Source organism: Caloenas nicobarica, chromosome 3 (genome assembly GCF_036013445.1).
Source record: "Caloenas nicobarica isolate bCalNic1 chromosome 3, bCalNic1.hap1, whole genome shotgun sequence".
In the NCBI taxonomy this organism is placed as follows: Eukaryota; Metazoa; Chordata; class Aves; order Columbiformes; family Columbidae; genus Caloenas; species Caloenas nicobarica.
The window spans coordinates 103,837,709-103,855,843 of record NC_088247.1 but is presented as its reverse complement, the minus strand read 5'-3'; the positions used below and the strand labels follow the sequence as shown (position 1 = coordinate 103,855,843).

Genomic DNA, 18,135 nt, shown 5'->3' with positions numbered 1-18,135 from the left:
ATCCTACATTTAGCAGGACACACTGGTTAGTTATCCTGGGAAGGACACAGAAAGCAGAGACTAATGAGGTTAGCACAACCAGAAGAGAAAAGCATGAAAGAAAATAAGTGCTAGATGATCAGAAAGGGAAAAGACTACACCCCAGAAAACCCACAAGAATTAGGAAAATAACCTTTTTTCTTCAATGAAAAAGCAGTAAGCACAGGCAAGGACAAGAGACAAAAACTGAAACACAGAGGAAACACGTACATCCAAGGAGAAGGCTGGTACGTACCCCCAGTGATACACTTGCATTAATGCTCAGGGTAGACAGCAGGCACGGGATTTCCCCCCCTGCCTACAGCAAGTTCTATTCATGCCACTTCTAAATCAATAAATAAATGGCATAAGCAAGCTCTGTCAAAAACAGATTTAAGGAGTGGTTTCAAACAGATTGTACAAGTCCACATCACACTTGATGTACCCCCTGAGGGCTCGCTATCTAGCGCTAGCAAAGCAGGGCACTCCCTGCAAACAGTAAGGACAAGTCAGTCGTGTCTACACGTGCTGCCAGAGTGCCTGCTAACCTGGATTGAAGGGGGCTGACAAGTGCCAATCATGAGCTATTTTTAAAAAATAGACAGGGTCACAGTTTTTGCTTGGTGAACCTTTCACAGTCGAACGAATCCCTGGAAAACACCCATATGTTCTACCAGGAGGAAGCCAGAAAGTACACAAGACAAAAGCTCATCTACTGTTGAAAAGTAATAATAACACCACCACCACCACCACCCCCCCCCCCCCACAAAAACCAACAAGAACAAAAACACAAACAAAAACCCCCAAACAAAAACAAACTAACAACAACACACACACACACAAAAAACCCCACAACACCAAAACCCCAGCAGTTTCACAGTCGCCCACATTCCCACCCTCAGGCCTGTAAAAGTTTTAGCTGCCATCTTTATCCCTAACTTGTCTTTTAGATAAATGAGACAAAAATGAAAAATATTAGGTTGGACAGGTAGTAAGGCAGATAACTAAATACCACACTTGTGAAGGAAAGGTAAACAGCCTGTATGCCTTCCCTCCCTTCCTATTAGCCGTTACCATAATCACTGTTACCTTAGTTGTATGTAAACAAGGACTACAACCCTGGAATCAGCATTCTAGCGGCCCACACCACCAGAGTGAGTGTGGCAACAGCATGAAATAAACACCACAAGCAAGATATAGTTGACCAGGTATTCAGCATATTTGTTCTGTGGCTATAAGCCAGCAGCAGACTAACTTCAAAATAAGTATCTTTCATTTAGCTGTTCTGTAACTGATCTTTTTGAGATTTTTCCACTTCTTTTTATGTGTGTTGCCATACCAACCCTTTCATGTGGTCCTTTCATTCATAGCCTTTTTCAGTTCCATCACACACCTCCCCACCAGTTCCTTTTATACCAGATTTCCAGGCCCCTGCCTAGACCTATTTTCATTAGCTGGATTCCTTGGGTTGCAGCTGACCCAAATTTCAACCATGCAGGGCACAGAACAAACTGCATTTTAAAAGGAGAAAGTTGCCCTCATCCTTTGAACTGAAGACCTACCTTGCTTATCCTTCATTCTTCCCCCTCCCCACATCTCCTACACACTGCAGCTCCAAAAGAAACTTCTTCAAAGATCTGACCTACAACCGAACTAACGACTCCCATGTTTGAGTCCTGCCCCCTAGCTTTGACTCAAGCCTCCTTAAACTGAATTCATCAAATCTCTGAAAGCTGCTTTAAAACTACCCTTGCACAAAACAGCTTGCCAATGCCATTTAAAACAAACACCTTTGAAGGGCAGGCGGAACTCGTTTACTCTCTTATCATTATAATAGCAGTACATGCACTAATAAAAGTGGGCTGCTTGGCAGACAAATGCATCTTTTCACCAAAATTCAGAAGGCTTAGCAGTCATTTTTGGCAAATGACAGTGAGTTCAAAACTCAGTACAGACAATTTTCCCCATAGATGGCTTGACACACAACGTAAGAGTGAAAAGAATGCTTGGACACTTTAAATGTAAGCAGAGTCTGCTTTATTTTAGGCAGAGATACATCAATGCAAAGTGAATGCCCTGGACTGACAAATCTATTTACTTCTTTCTGGAAAATGTCTGGGGACCTGCAAAAGCGTAGCCACAGCCCATGTGCCTGGAATTAACAGAGTCTCTTTCAACCCTGGCCATGGATCTAGAAATAATTAACTCACAATTAAGATCCTAGTGCAAAAGCTCATTCCCTCATTACAGGCCATTTCCTCTGCTGATATATCTTGACACAATACACTAATAATAATGCACACTGGGTGTAGCTGTTTCCCATTACACCAAGGGAGATCCAACTCAGTTACTGTGATTTCGGGCTACTGCTTACGCCCTCCCCCCTCCGAATGATTTCTGTGCCTTTTCATGGGAAATAAGTATTTGCAGTCTGAGGACAAAAAAAAAAAAAAAAAAAAAGTTCCATTTACCTAATTTGCAGGCCTCTAAAATGTACTATTTGGGCAACAAAGATGTGGGCCATTAGGCCAACGTTACAATCCGGAGTTGTATTTATATCTAACATCCTACCTTTGTGTTATCGATGTTACCAAGAAGAAAGGGAGGAAGACCAAAAGAAGACAAAGAAAACCCAAGGGTTTTCTTCTGTTTATGCATCAGGCAGGGCTTAAAACAAGCCATTTCACTGCCTCCTCTGTGTGACTCAAAAGTCATAAGCAATTCTGATAAAGTCGCTTCTCATACACGTGGATCTTTCATCCAGCAACAAGGACAACAGTATATTAAAATCAAATGGAGTATGACCACAAAGCACATATATTAATAAAAGATACAGGCAGATGCCATGTTTGAAGCATGTACTTAAACAGAACTACTACGAGTTGAATTTACACCTTTATTTGGTTTTATGGCAAGCTGACAGGAAAGCACAGTTCACTAGTTCCAAGTCATCCCTCTGTCACTGTCAACATACCATATCACTTTAAAAAACAAATCACCACATCCAGGTGGAGCAAGTCTGACCAGCAGCATTTATAAAACGGTTACACTAAAGCTCTGCTGATCAAATTCAAACGTTGTGCTTCAAACAAAAACTAAAGGTTACAAACATCTCCCCCCAGCTTTGCAGAGCAGCTCAACACTCTCAGAATCACTTCACCAGTTACAGCAGAAGCGACCAAAGCCCAGCTCCTCTGATGCACCAGGAGCCAGTCCCTGCCCAACGCCCAGCTCCGCAGCACTAAGCTGTGTGGGGAACCAACAGAGCTCCCAGCCGATCTCATGCTCTGAACTAAAATACAAAGTATAAAAGAGGGAGGTGATCAGTTTGCATTTGATTTTTTTTTTTTTTTGGCATACACCGTTATGCTGTAATTGTTTTTATTGGAAGTTTTAAGTTTCTGAAAGTGCACCAAGTCCAATTTGGGAATTGGAAACCAATAAAAAGCTATGCCTCACAAACAAGTGCAGATTCTTTTAGACGCAAATACACCATTACTTAAGATAAAATTCTGGAGAAAAACAGCAGCTCTTCCTCCTGCACTTAAAACACACATCAATCTTAACTTGTAGATCTCAAAGAGCTAAAGAAACAGAGCTGATAACAAAGTTCTCTACTTAAGAGGCGAGAGAACGAGTCATTCACCCAAAGTTATACAGCATGCCAGTGATGGAGCTGGAAAAGAATGACAGCTCTCTCTGGAGTACATCGATCCTTCCAGCACACAGTCTACATCCAAGTCCTTTAAATATCCACTCCTATAGAGCAAAAAGAAACAACGATTTATAGCCAGTTTGCTGACCCTCTTAACGATGTACTATTAACAGTCATATCTTAAGAATTATAGGTTTCTAGTCAGAACCCTTCTAATTATAACCTCTGGAAAACTAGACACACTCTAACTGTACTATACATCTCTCATCCTCTGGTGTAAAAGAATATTTTCCTTATTATCCTTTTTATTCACCAGGACAGAGCCATGCACACTACATCGAGTCACTACTCTGTAGGGTCAGTAGGAGGCACCCCATGGGTGTCCCTCTGGGTGGCACACAAAACACCCACTGCTCACACGGCAAACATAACCCTCTCGATATCACCACAAACAGCAGGTCAAACGCCACAGCCTCCCGCTATCGATCCTGCAGGCGTGCACATCGATATAGATCCCTTGCCCTGGCAGCTCAGGTTAAGTTCAAATTTAGTAACTTACAACACATCCTAGTCTATTCATAGCCCCTTGTGTACTGGCATCCTAGCTATGGGAGCTTTATTTTTTCTGGCTGTGCCAAAACCCCCCTGTAAGAGGAAAAACAGGATGCAAGAAGAGGACCATAGGCAAAAAAAGACTACTTCGAGAAGACATAAATTGATCTCTGTGCTGAAGTGGAACATAGTCTATCAGAACATACAGCTCCCTGATTACAGCTCTGCCACAGTCCTCAGACAAATTATTTGTGCCAGTTCCTACTTATCGCAGGTAGGTAATTTTGACACTAGGGTAAATAAGAGTAACAAGCTCTGTATTTCTCATAACTTACTACTAAACCCAATCTGCAAGATCTCATACCTGATATAGAATCTATAATCTACAGTCATTTATGCTCTCTCTGTACAGATTTTATGACATTATATTCTATATAACATAGAATAAATATATTGCTTTTCCAAACTAGAAAAGTCAAATTTTTAAGCAACACATATAGGCACATTTGAAAATCTCAAACCTCCCAGAGCAACTTCTGAATGACCATGCTCCACAAAGCTTTGCTATGCAATATAAAATTCTGGGCACACTGATTTTAGAAGAGTTCTCTGAAAGAAACGCTGGATCCACTTGCAGCTTACTGCCCAGTCCTTCTGCCTTCCATCTCTTTCCTAGTCCTGATTATTCTCTTGATGAGTACTTTGACCGTATCAAACTAAAATGAGGATTTAATATTCCCAAATGGCACAACTCAGACAGCAGAAGAGCTGTTACATTTCGGAATACTACATCAAGCCCTTTTATAGTACATTTGTTCAGGACATCCAGAAAAACCAATGTGTGCAAGTGGTTAAAAGGAAGACACAAATAGCAAAAAAAGGGCAACAGAAAGATCTAATCTACACACAAAGACAGGACAACTGGTAGGGGCAAAACACAGTAAAAGAACTTGTAAGTGGAAGCTATGACCTGCACAACACAAAACAGCTCTAGGACTACCTAGACCACAAGCAGACCATCTCTGGTGGTGTCTTCACATACAGAATCTACGTAGTCTTTAAGAAAAAGACATAGCCTTGTGCAGGTTAAAAAAAAAAAAAAAAAAACCACCACCACAAAACAAAAAACCACACACACCACCAAAACCTACAAAACCTTATTTCTTTTTTTTTTTTAACTCTGTATGTAGACTTTTTTAAGCAGGCATACAAATCTGTAAAGCCAACTCCATGGATTGACAGCTGAGTTTTTCAGAGCAACTAGTTCTTTTTCTTTGCTGTCAGAAGTGTATAGAACACTTCAGGTACTGAATAACTGCAAACGTAAGATGCTTCACTTAGGTTTATACCTCTGACTGAAAAAAAAAAAAGGCAAAACACACCAAACCAAAACAAACAAAAAAAACACCCACACAAAAGCCATTAAAATAAGGTGCAGAAACACAACGGTGCAAAGAAAGGGTAAAACTTGTGTATCTTGTTATTTCCTAGTCTTTCTCACCAGCTTAGTTTAACTTTGCCATCTACTGTAATGGGAGGTGGCATCTAAAAAATGGAGAGCATTTTTGAATCTAAAGATAGGCACGTGTCAATATGGGCTTTCAGTGCTGGGTGAGAAAGCAGACACTGATCAACCCCCCCCCGCCAAGAGTTTACTGTTAGCTTGCATTTTGGCTCCATATGTGAATAATTTCTTTTCTTCTTTAGGTACTGAAGGAAAGCACACGTTCACAGATCAGGGAGCACTTTAAGCACTTCTATAAAACAAGTGGAGAGAGAAGCTGCTCTTGTACAGATGCTCTGCCCCAGAATACACAGCTCAGCAAGTCAAAAAGCCTCTTCCAAACTCCCTTCTTAAACAGTTTCAGAGGGAGAAAGCCAGGAGACCTACATACACACAGGAGGTATGATACCTAAATACTGCTGCAGACTCACTACCTCCATCCTAAGCTGAACTGTTCACCCATCAGTACAGACACATTTAAGGAATAAAAGAAATGCTTATTCATGCATCAAAAGCCAAGTCCTGAGATGGGTTTCACAAGCCATCTGGATCAAGTGAGCTATACCATGCACACTGACACACAAGATAAAAGACCACGAGACACGTGCCATGCCTCGCATCATCCTTGTTAGAACAATTTAACAACAAACAGCAAAACCAAACCAGTCTTTACCTACAAAAAAAAAAAAAAAAGCTCTGTCACCAACCAACCAGTCTAACGTGAGGGAAGTTAGAAAGCAGGAATTCAGCTGCTGTCCCTCTTCCCTCTCAGCTTCTAGAAAATACAAAAAATGGAGCCTGACAAACAGGGTGTGCAAGAACAGACCACCACTTGCCTGTAAAAGGACTACTGTGGGACTAAAAGCCAAAAAAAGTTCTGTTCTTGCTGCATGGATGCAATACAAGCTATTATTAACCTGCTCTAAATATCACAAACGAAATAACCAGAGCTGCATTGCATAGCACAGAATTCTCCTTGACAGCAAAGAAACAAGGTGATCAACACTCAGCTGGTAAACACGTAAGGGAATTCTCCACATCTTCTGACCTTTTCTTCTACTTATCACACCACTTTATTTTTAAAAAGGAGACACTGTCAAACCACAGCAAGTCACTTATTTCCCCCGCCCCTCTTGAGTAAGATTGGACAACATGCAACTATTTATTCTGAGCATATCTTATTCAAGGTTACCAAGGTCATTGCTAACGAACAGCAAAGAAAAAGCATTTACAAAACACAGAAATACGTCTCCTGGTCTACGAGCAAGCAGACTGGTAAGCATCTGAACTGCAGCTAAACTTTTCCTTCTGATGATACACGAAAGAGAGGCAAGTCCTCATGGCAGAGAAGTGCAAACCCACTAATTCTGTTTACACGTCAACCTCCTTTGAGCCTTTTCACTCAGAACAATCTTTGAATCCTTTCAGAAGTCTTTCATTGAGCTACTATTGACTTCGGCCAGTCTCCTGCACCCAGTGCTAAGAATTATTTTGCACATGCTCAAAGAATACACCCCAGTTCAGTGAAGCAACCTAATTTAAGAGATAAGCAACGCAGCAATTAAAGTTTAGAAGTGGTTAATTTTTTTTAGAAAAAAAACTACTTCAGGTTACTGAAAGAAGAATTTTTTATTTCCTCTCACATTTTTCTTTGCTTAAACATTAAGTGAAAAAACTCTGCCTTATTTTTATTGAGAGTAGCTTTGTAAGTTCTACATTTTTCAAACACTGGCTGCAAAGTTAGGATTTTAATTGTATGAAGGGAATGCAGAGAAGTTCCCCACCTACATTCCTGCTGGGTGGGACATGAGTGTGTTGGGGTATCAGAAATAGTGTTATTATACAAGGTAAGTTCTGCAGAAATCAGGATGGTCAGTAACTATGAAATCAACATTATGCAAGCCAGACTTTTATATCTGTAGTTATTTTCAGGTAGTTTGTTCAGCACCTGTTTAAAACTAAGTATCTCTCCATTAATTAACTAAATTAATTAATGAGTTGGACTCGATGATCCTTGTGGGTCCCTTCCAACACAGGACATTCTGTTATTCTATGAATTTTTGATCGCTTTGTTAAATAGACTCTACAAGCCCGTTAGTTTGTGGAAAGTACGATTATTTCCTTGAGTGCCTTGCCAAAGCCAGGGGTCTCATGGTTTCTTCCCCCATCACTTCAGCCACAAGCAAGCTCAAAACAGCCAACTGATTTATTGTAGGTCCATCTTCAACCAGACACATGGAAGGGCCCCAGGGACAGAGAGAAGCAGGGTTCTGAACCAGAGCAGCCTGGAAAGCCAGCACACACACGGCACAGGACAAGACCCTGCGATGTCCGTGGCACAACATGCACCTCCCAGAACGGAAAAGCAGATTCCATCCTTCGTCCTAAGCAACTTTAGGTTGAATAGACAGCCCAGTAGAAACGTTTAACTTTCTGGAATATTCTGCACACCTGCTTGGGCGAGTAGAGAGGTGACGGCGCCGGCAGCGGGAACAGGGACACCCGGAGCTGACCGGCCGGATTCTGCCCCTGCACAACGCCGGGTCACACGGACCCGCGCCGGGCAACCGGCCGCGGTGACAAGCGCCCGAGCGCGCCCCGCACCGCTCCGTCAGCCCGCGGGGCAGCCCAAGGCCCGGCTGACCGGCTCCCAGCTCCGCATCGGCGCTGTCCCGCTGCTCAGCGCCCGCGGCGACGGCTCCCAGCGGCGCGGCCTCCCCCGGGCACCAGCCAGGGCACGGAGAAGGCCGCAGCACCGGCCGGGTGCAGCCGCGGGGGCTCAGGCAGCCTCTGGCACGCCGCCGCCATTACCCGCCGGACCCCGCGCTCGTCCCCCTCGAGCCCGACCCCCTGGTCCGAGGGGCCAGGCGGCGGCGGGCGCGCCCCCTCTCCACGCCAGGCACGGACGTCCTCCCCACGGCCGCGCCACCACCTCCCGCCTCCCTTCCCGCTCCACCGCATCGCGCTGCGCTACCGGGTGCAGCCCCTGCCCCTCCGCCGCTGTGGCCGCTCCCCGTACGCCGGCCTGCGCGCCCGGACCGGACCGGCACAGCCCAACCGCCGCCTCGCCTCCTCTGCTCCGCTCTGCTCCGCTCTGCTCCGCGCCCGCCGCCTGGGCCCGCGCGCCTGTTTACCGCCCCGCCGCTCCCGGCCGAGGCCCGGCCTCGCGCCCCGCCCCCGCCGCGCTCCCATTGGCTCCCCCGCGGGCCCCGCCCCGTATCGCGGCAGAACCGCCGCCGAGGAACGTGCTGAGCCCGTGCACCCCGCGTCCCCGCCAATGGCAGGCGGGCTCGGGCGGGGCGCCGGCCAATGGCGGGGCGGGGAGAGTGCCGGGACGGCGCGCGTGGCGGCTGCAGGGGGACGTGAGGCCCGTGAGGTCCGTGCGGCGGCCGTTGGGCGGGGGCTGGGGGCGGCGGGGCGTGAGGTGCGTGTGCTGCGGGCGGGCGGGCCGGGCGGCGCTCGGGGACCCGCCGGCATCGCGGGGGCGCCTGGCAGCCCCGCCGCTGCCGCCTCCTGTCCGTGGTGGGCCGGCCCCCTGCGGGCCGGGGGCGCCTGTGGCGAAGGGTTCGGAACCGGCTGGAGGCGGGGGGTCAGTCACGGGAGGTTGGTCGCTCGGCGGGAGAGGACGCGGGCAGGCAGCGCTCGTACCCCGCGCCTTGGGAGGGCCGGGGGACGGGGTGTCATGGCTCGGGCAGGCCCGCCGGCGCTCCGGGGATGTTAATGTGTAAGAGGAGATGTGGAGGAGCCCCGCGCCCGGCGGGCTCCAGGCAAACGCTGGGCCGAACGGGCAGCTCCATTTTGTGCCGCTCCATGGCCCTGAAACCTTTGTACGTGGATGCCGGTGTGATTTTTCAAAGCATTGGCTTAAAATAGCGACTGATGCTGCTCACGCATGTGTTGGAAATCGCGTGTTCGTACGCTTGTTGGAAATAAAAATCGTATGGTGTTTCCTACAGGTTGATTGCAGCTGTGTGGTGCCTCACAAGTGCTGCAAGGGGCTGATAAGAACAGCTAGCTCTGTGCTTTTGTACGTGTTCTGGTAAGCGCCTGTCTCTGTCAGCAACTTTCTTGTCTGAAAAATAACAAGACATTCTTTATGGTGCATTTGCCACATGGCTGCATTAGTGCAGAAGTATATTTGGATGAGGTTTGGAGATAATGTAATTCATTTTTTCTTAAAACAAACAGCATTCATATTTCTCCTCTAGTCATAGCGTAACTTATAGGAGTGACCAACCAACAGCCCCGAGCTTTAATTTCAGCATTGTCAATTGCTTTCTTTGGCCAACCTTTTCAGCTAAACAGTAGCTTGAATTGAGCACCTAAATCCACACTGAAGGACCTATATCAAAGTTAGTAGGAGTTGTGGGTGCTGTGGATTTGAGATGAAGGAAACTGGATAAATGTGTTTATCCATAAGTGTGTTTAGGGGTTTAACTCTGTGCAGCCTATTGGTGAATATTCCTGCCAACCTGCTAGTACCAAACTTCCCCCCACTCTGTAGAGGGGAATAATTATATCCCTTATCTCCAGATGCACATACCAAAGATTATATGGCTGGTATTTATGAACACACAAAATATTGTTCAAATATTGCATATATTCCTTCATGTTTGGTTGGGTTTTTTTAGGGTTTGGTGTTCTTTTTACATAAAAATAGACTTCCCACACAAGTCCCACTTAGCTGCTCAGGTAAGCGATGAGAAGGGCTCTGCTAAGCACTGAACAGAGAACTAAAAATAAATTTATTAAAACTCATCCCAGACATTATCTGAATTGGAAGCAAGCCTCAGTCAGTACTAGAAAGCCTAGTTTTGAACTCAAAAGGTTAAAAAAACCAATTACCTGGGGAAGACACGCTGTTGACTTATTTCGCTACACACACTGTGTGTGTAGACACAATACATCTGAAATGGAAAGGCCAAACATGACACTTTGATGTTTGAGAACAGGATGGAGACTGGATGTCTTAGATGATGCAAAAACATGACTGCAATAAGATATTATACCAGCCTTGAAAAGTTTTGTCAAAAAAATGCCTAGTTTTCTTTATTTCAATACTGACACCTCCAGGAATGCATACAAATGAACTGTTATGTTTTTTGGTTAATTCCATACTATTTTCTTTAAAGGAAAAATAATCTCCCCCCATCTTGAAAGAGGTATGTCTCTCATGTCTTTTCTAAGCACACTCTTTTATCTACTCCTGTACTGAATTTGGGTGTCAGTTCTAAGTTTCTGTGTGACATCACTTTGCTTGCATCAGCTCGGCATTAATTGTGAAATATGTCTTACTCAGTGTGCTGAGCATGGAGAACTGTATGGATTTCTGCGTGAGCATGCTGTCGTAGTTTGAGGCAGAACAAGCACAGGACAAAGCTCTCCCCATCTTTCAAAGACAGGCTTGGCTGGTTCCCTTCATTCCCCCTTGGTAAACCATTGGGTAATTCTGCTGCTGCTGTTCAATTTGCATCACACCTTCCGTTGCCAGGCTTTCTGCAGCCTTAAAAGACCCCTTGAACTTGAGTGCAAGGCTAGCTCTTTCTAAACTTAGACTAAAGAAGAGAGAAGTGTCTGTTTTCCCACCCAATTTGGAATGCAAAGAGGTAGAATTGAAAGCTGAACTGAAGCTGCAGGGAGCAGGTATTTCATGTCCTTTTTTGTTACTTTTTGGTTCTCAAGGGGAATAGGGGCAGGGCACTCTGAATCCAGAGGTTTACTTTTGTGGGGATGGTTGCCTAACTGCACCCACAATCCTAAATAAAAAGTCAAACATGGTGTATGTAAAGCACTGGAAGAATTGTTCCATGGCAGAAACCATGCAAGATCTCCCTGTAAACTAGAGAAAACTGGTAAAAGAAAAAAAAATACTGTCAGTGTTGGGCATTGGTTTAGTGCTACCAATTACGGGATTTACACCCCTGAACCCTGGAAAAAAAGAAGGGGCAGAGTGCTGTACTTCAAAAATAGACCAGGGAGTCATCCTTTTCTTCGGAAAGTCTCTCAGTGTTTTCTGAACAGCCTCATGGTTCACAGCTCCTGTGGGCTTTGGGAGGTCCCAATTCAGGTTCCCTCTCTGCTTGTGAAGACTTCGAGCACTCCACCCTCACATCAGGACCCTAACCGTCATGCGTACTCTTGTATTCTCCATTCTCCAGCCTTACTTGTTTTATTATTTGTTATTATGCTCTGCACAATGGGAAAGCTCAGCAAGAGGAAATGGGAATGGAGCACTCGTCCATCCCTTCCAAATGCCAGCCAAATTTCCAGTTTGGCCTTATGCAAACTCTGCCTTGTTCAGTGGCAGGAGACGTGGACGTGAATCCTGTGGAGATCAGACCAGGCTACTCCATTCTGGTTTTGTGCCCTCCACCAAAGGGTTGTAGGTAAAACAGCAGAGGCACCTGCTTCATCCCTGCTTTGGATCAACTGTCAGAGTTTGTGTAGGAGCTGATCTGCTAAAAGTGATATGCAAACACTTGCCAGATAAAGCCCTTCCAAGCAGGGTAGAGAGAAGGAACTTAGGAAACTTGTACATAAAAACCTAAACGTTGGCATCCTCTGATGCCTTAGGGCCTCCAGTATGATGTGGCAGCAGAATGAGGTTGTTGCATGTTAAAACTTTTTACTTCAGCATCTAAATCTGATATAATTTTTGTGCTATATGCCTGCAGTTTTTGGCAGATCTGTGCAATGCAGATCTGAATTTACAGAGCAAGCCAGAGCAGTCCTGTGAAAAAGCAAGTTCCCAGATTTTGGAGAGTCTCTTGATTACCTATAAGAACAACAAGTAAACATTATTAAGAAATCAGTCACAATGTACTTTTGGCACTGCAGCTGTCATTTGCTTCTCACATCTATTCCGGTAGTGTTGTATTCAGTCAAATTTCAACATACTTGCTGACTTAGCTGGAAATATGAGCATTTCTAGCAAGAGTCTTACACCTATGAGAATTATGTAAGTCAATCTTTTATTAAATTATAATAAAATATGATAAAATTTATTATAATAATATAAATTGCAATATAGATAGAAATACTGTAATGATATATCTGTCCTCATACTATATAAATATAATGGAAATTATAATCAAATTATAACTACAATGAGTCACACTTCCCCAGAGCCTTCTCTCTACTGATGATTATTTAATTCTCCAAATATCCTGATTTTGCAAGTCGGGGAGCAGTTAGTACCTTACCCAAGGTCAGTGGAAAAGTTTTATGTAGCAGCTGGAAGTCCTGACTCCATCGCAGATGCTTTAGCCATGCCATCATATCTTCACTCACATTGCCTGTTGATATTTACATAACTAAGGACTTTAATGATGCAATTTCATGAGGTGTATGAGCAGCTCTGCTGCGGGTCTGGGGTAGAAGCCGCCGCACAAAGGGCACTGAGAAGAGTGAACCTAGGGCTCTCTGACTGTGACTTTTGCAGGGTCGCTGTCAGCCTTTGGGTGGGGTTGCTTCCCTCCTCCTGTTTGCTGTTTTCTGAGAGGCATGTGTTTGCTCACCACCAAGCAGCTCACCATGTACTGGGTGCCAGGGAACACCCAAGAAAAGCTCTGCCAGTTCTGATGCTGACTGCTTTGAAGAACCCGGTGAAAGCCGGCTTCTGTAAAGCCTTGTACAAAGTGGGCTGAGTTCCCAGAGAGGAACAGGCCAGAGAGGCTCAGCTTTGACAAACCAAAGGAGTTAGAGAACCAGAGCCTGGAAGGATCTTCGGGCCCTGCAGTAAGAATGGCACCTTTGCAACAGGAAATTAGTAGGCAGACAACTAACCTGCAGAAAAAAAAAATTAATAGAGTCTTAATTAAGCAGCTATTGGTCATGTCATTAGGTTGACAAGTATCCAGGCTATCCAAAGAACACTCAGAAATCCTCTTGCATAGGACAGGCCCAAGCTGTTTCTCCGACCACAATAAAATATACGTCACCATCCTTCTCCTGTGTTCACACAGTAAACCACAAAACAAAAGCTGCTCTGGAAAGGTTTCCCTCAGTCCTTCTTCTCCAAGCAACCACTGGGGCTCAGATAAGCTACCTCTTGAGGGGTTTTGCCTTGTGTTCACTCATCATCTTCAGAGGTTAATTTCTTCGGGGCAGGAGGAATGTCTTATCTGACTACGTAAATTTATGGTGTTCCATCAACTTATTATAATAATGTAGGGAATGATGAACTGGAACAGCTCAAGGAGAAGTCACTGGACAGGTGGCTTGGTGTTAGTAGTTAACTTGTAGGTATTTCAAAACTTTGGCAGGTTTCAGTGACGCTGGTTGTACCATATGTTATTTACGTGGCTTTATGGCCAAGAATGAGAGCAACAGCCTTGTAAAGAAATGAGATCTCTCTGACTCAGTCTGAGGTAGATGCACATCCAATATCATCATAGGATCCAAATGATGAGCTATTTTTGTCATGCTTTGGACTGCTCTGATTCCCGAACTGTGTATTTTCATCCCAAAGCACTCAGGCATTCTTTGCATTTGTCTTTCCTTTTTCTCTCCCCTCACTGCAAAGGGATAGAGACAAGGCTCCATTTCAGTTAGTAAGCACTTTATTTTTAAGATGATTGAGTGCTGTCGGAAGGAGACAGTGTGGCAGTTCTCGAGACAAACGTTTTCTCTCCAAGAGGAAGACACAGTGCAGGGAGCAGGATGGGTATTTCACAGTTTCCCCTCCCATTTTCTTTCCAGGGCACTCCATGAGCAGCCTTGCTCCACACAGCTAGAGAGGGCAGGGGACACCAATGGGGTTGCAGGAAGGCCCCAAGCCCTCTGGCTGGGAGGAGGTGGGCAGGGGTAGCCGTCAGGTTCTGTGGAGGGGAGATGACTGCTGCCTTGTCCCCTAGTTGATAAAAGGGGGGAGAAGAAGACCAAAAAACCTTCCCTTTGCCCTCTAGGTTTTACCTTGCTGAGAAAGCTACCTTCATAGGTGCCTGTTCTGTGTCACCCAGAGAGGGGCTGCTTTGGGGAAGGAAAGGTGAAGGTTGGTAAACCACAAAGGTGATTTATTATCTCCATGGGTCTGCAGGGAGCAGACCAACACAGGCCTGGGAGGCCAGCACTGGCAGCAAAGCTCAAAACTCGAGTATTTCTTGTCTCCTGCTATTATCTATCCAGAAGAGACTGCAGTGGCTCTTGACAGGGTGTTTGTGGCTTGTGCTGTACAGCTCCAGAACATTGACTACACAGGACTGAACTCTTAATGGGAGGTGGGCACAGGCCCATGAGTGCTGGGGTTATCTCTAATAATTACTTGGGGAAAAAGTAGCAAGTCTACTCTTCAGGCATTTTAGAGGGTACCTGCTTGGATTCCTCTTCTCAGGGCTGTGAGGCAGATCACAGCCTCATTATCTTTCACCAGGGTTTGCCAGTGCCCTCCACACACAAATGCTCAGCAGGCTGGATAACGTGATTTTCTCTCCCACTGAGGAAAAAGAAGTGTTGCAAGTGCAGTCTCACAAACTGGAAATTTACACACAGGTACATGGATTTTTTTCTCTCTTTAGATTATGAAAGAAAACAAAACTAGGTGTTATTCTCCTTCTCTGTAGCCACAACAAGCCCAAGCTAAAAACATGTTCATCACTGACAGATGGAAAAAGTTGTGCAGCTCACCATGCATACGCCACCACGCCACACTCAGCTCCCTCCAGACTTGGCCACGTGGGTGTCAAGTGGGTACCGGCTGCTGTGGAAAGTTGGAGAAACGCCGATGGGGGTGGAGTATGTTGAGAGAAGGACAGTGCCAGGTGGAGAGGCTGCAGATAGAAGCACTAAATAGAAGAAAGTGATACCAGTTCTTGTCTTTGGATAGTGTGTGGGACAGTGTAGGGCAAGGACAGGCACCTTGCCCCTGCCACCTTAGCAATTAATGCAGTAAGTAATTCGCAATATCACTTGCATGTTAAAATCCTCTTGCACAACAGCACTTTTTACAGGTATTAAGGAAAACCATTTTGGATGAGAGGAAGAGTGCAGCAGCCTCATTAGCAGCTGTGTGCCTCGAGAATATGGTATTTCTGTTTCTCCCCCAATCTGTGAGACTCAGTTAAACATTATTCAGTCCGTAATTCTTCTTTATCTCTAGGCTAGACAAATCAGTTGTTTCTGCTTATTGTAAACTGCATTTACTTGCATAGTTTGGTGAGTGCTTTGCCCTCTCCTCTTGCCACCTGATTGATTACATGTACTTCAATCAATCCTGCACAGGCATAGTGGAAAGGCTGTTCTTTGTAGCTTCCAGCCAAGATTCACTTTACAGATAACTAGTGAAGCCATTCACCCCCTGGGTAAACATGGCAAATTAATTTTGAAGCTAGGCAAACAGAAGCCAGTCCTTTGCCTGCATTTAGCCACCCAAAGAGCTTTTTACAAAGGACAGAATGATTATGTGGAACAGTTTGCGCAGAGTTGTTCTAAATGGGAAGGCAGTCTAGAGCCAGAGAAAATGAGAGAAACAGAGCTATTTCTGAACACTTTACTGGAACGAAGAATTGACACTAGTCATCATAGGTTGCTTTGCTGGCAAATGGTAAAGTGTGCCGCCAAACTCAGCCATTGCCCTCAGCTTTTGGCATGGCATTGCCGTGTGTCAGTTAGCTGGAAAGCAGTGAGCCGCCTTGCTTCAGCCTGGAATCATCCCCAAAACAACGTGTTTTCTTTTGCTGCCCTGAGAGCCGGTCCTTGTTCTGGCTTCCTGGTGTCTTGCTTCACTATTCCAACACACAGCAAGGTGTGGGTGTGAGACAGGGAAAGCTGTGGGGTTTTTCTGAATGCCTGTGTGGCAAACGGACAAACTCATAAGCTCCATCTACTTTGTCTGAAGGTAATTCACAGGTAGTCCCAATGATTTACTTCTAGCCATCAGGAAGAAAGCAGAATCTTTGCTGCCTTTGGATGCTGACTGACCCTTTTTCTGCCTTGCTGTGGCTATCGATCCAATTCCTGAGGTCAGTTGAGAAGGGCTGCGTAATCTGACTTCTAGTATCTACATCTGTGTCTGCATACCTGGAGAGAGAGGTCGATGGGTGGCAGAACATCCCGACTGACACGTATCTGAGTGCAGTGAAGAGGGAGACGCCAGCAGTTAATACAAGCCTCTGGAAGGAATGACTGATCAAGAGATGGTCCAGACATCCAGGTTGAGCCCTTCATTTGACTCTAAACAAATTATTCAATGCTGATGGCATTCTTCTGCTTGGTTGAGCTCTTGAAGCCCAACTCCTACAGAAGCGCTTGGAAAGCCTCAGTGGAAGCACAGCAATTTCCACATGCTCTGTAGCTGCACACAGGGAAAAGAGCTTGCCTTCAGGCACAGCGGTGCCAAGAACCAGCAGTGCAGGTTCACTCTCCCATCACCTCCCAGACGCTTTGGGAAGATTTCTAGCCTGGAGGAGCCCAAGGTGTGAGCACAAAGATGTCCCTTTCCTATAGAAATCCCACTAGATGTAGTATCTGGCCAGTGACTACATCCTGTGCCATTGTGGCAGTGGCACATCCCCTGATGAGATCCCGAGCTTTTGATAGGGCAGCTGATGGCTCTTTAGCACCTTTTGTGCCCCACTGTGCCTGTCCCCATGTACATACCTAGGGTGGTGCCAAGGTGCTGACAGTCACGTCCTCACCCCAGGGCAGGGTGACCTCACCTCCATCCAGCTGGAGGGGGCAAGAGGGATGGGACCCTCAGTCAGTTGACAGAGTCCTCAACAAAGGAGGTCTCAGAGTAGCTGAGAAGTTTCTGGACCATGTTGTAATGATGACAGGCAGATCTCCCCAGGCTGTAAACCAGGGTTTCTGCTGAAGTTCCCCTTTGAGTGGTATTCTCAGAGCAGCAGGACTGTGAACTGGAGCTCTCCCCTTAGATTGGGACACCATCTAAGCAGACTTCCCAGGACTCAGTGCCCTCACCTCCTTGTTTGGTGAGTGGTTGTTTTTCTCTGTTGGATATATCCTTAAGTGAGTCCGTGCCTAACCCAGGCAAGTGGTTATTTCTCTTCTGGGTACCCTTGAGTGAGAGGTCTCTGGTTTTGTTTCTCGTGAGTGGATGCATGCACACTGTGGATCCTCATTATTTTTATGTGGTCATACCCCAATAATCTCCCAAATCTGTGTTTTATTGTTGTCAGAGTGCTAAATAATTTGTATAAACCCCGTTTCTAGTCGGTTTATTGGCTATACTTTTCCGGCTGGAATAAAATCTGTTTTGGAATTTATGGTCGCCAAAATTGACTTTTGGGGTGCCTCTGTGACAGCCATCCACTCTATGGACTTTTGACACCTGTCACTTCAGTTTACCTGGTGGCCTGCTTTCAAGGCATGGGAAGCATGGTTCCGTTCCTGGAAGGCAAGTATTCTCCCTGGTCTCTGCAGCAGCACTCCCATTTCATGATGGCACTGA

At 45.6% G+C, this 18,135-nt stretch overlaps 1 protein-coding gene across 2 annotated transcripts in view; it reads right to left on the bottom strand.

Annotated features, from left to right (window-relative positions):
- Positions 1-8,862, bottom strand: part of COQ8A (coenzyme Q8A) — a 47,754-nt gene extending 38,892 nt beyond the window's left edge. The window contains exon 1 of one of the 2 annotated variants that reach the window (XM_065630410.1): positions 8,704-8,862. The gene's annotated coding sequence lies outside the window, so the exon portion shown is untranslated. Of the gene's footprint in view, positions 1-8,489; positions 8,496-8,703 lie in introns of those variants that run through there. The other variant, XM_065630411.1, reaches the window with a different exon arrangement.
- Between the last annotated feature and the right edge of the window lie 9,273 nt (positions 8,863-18,135).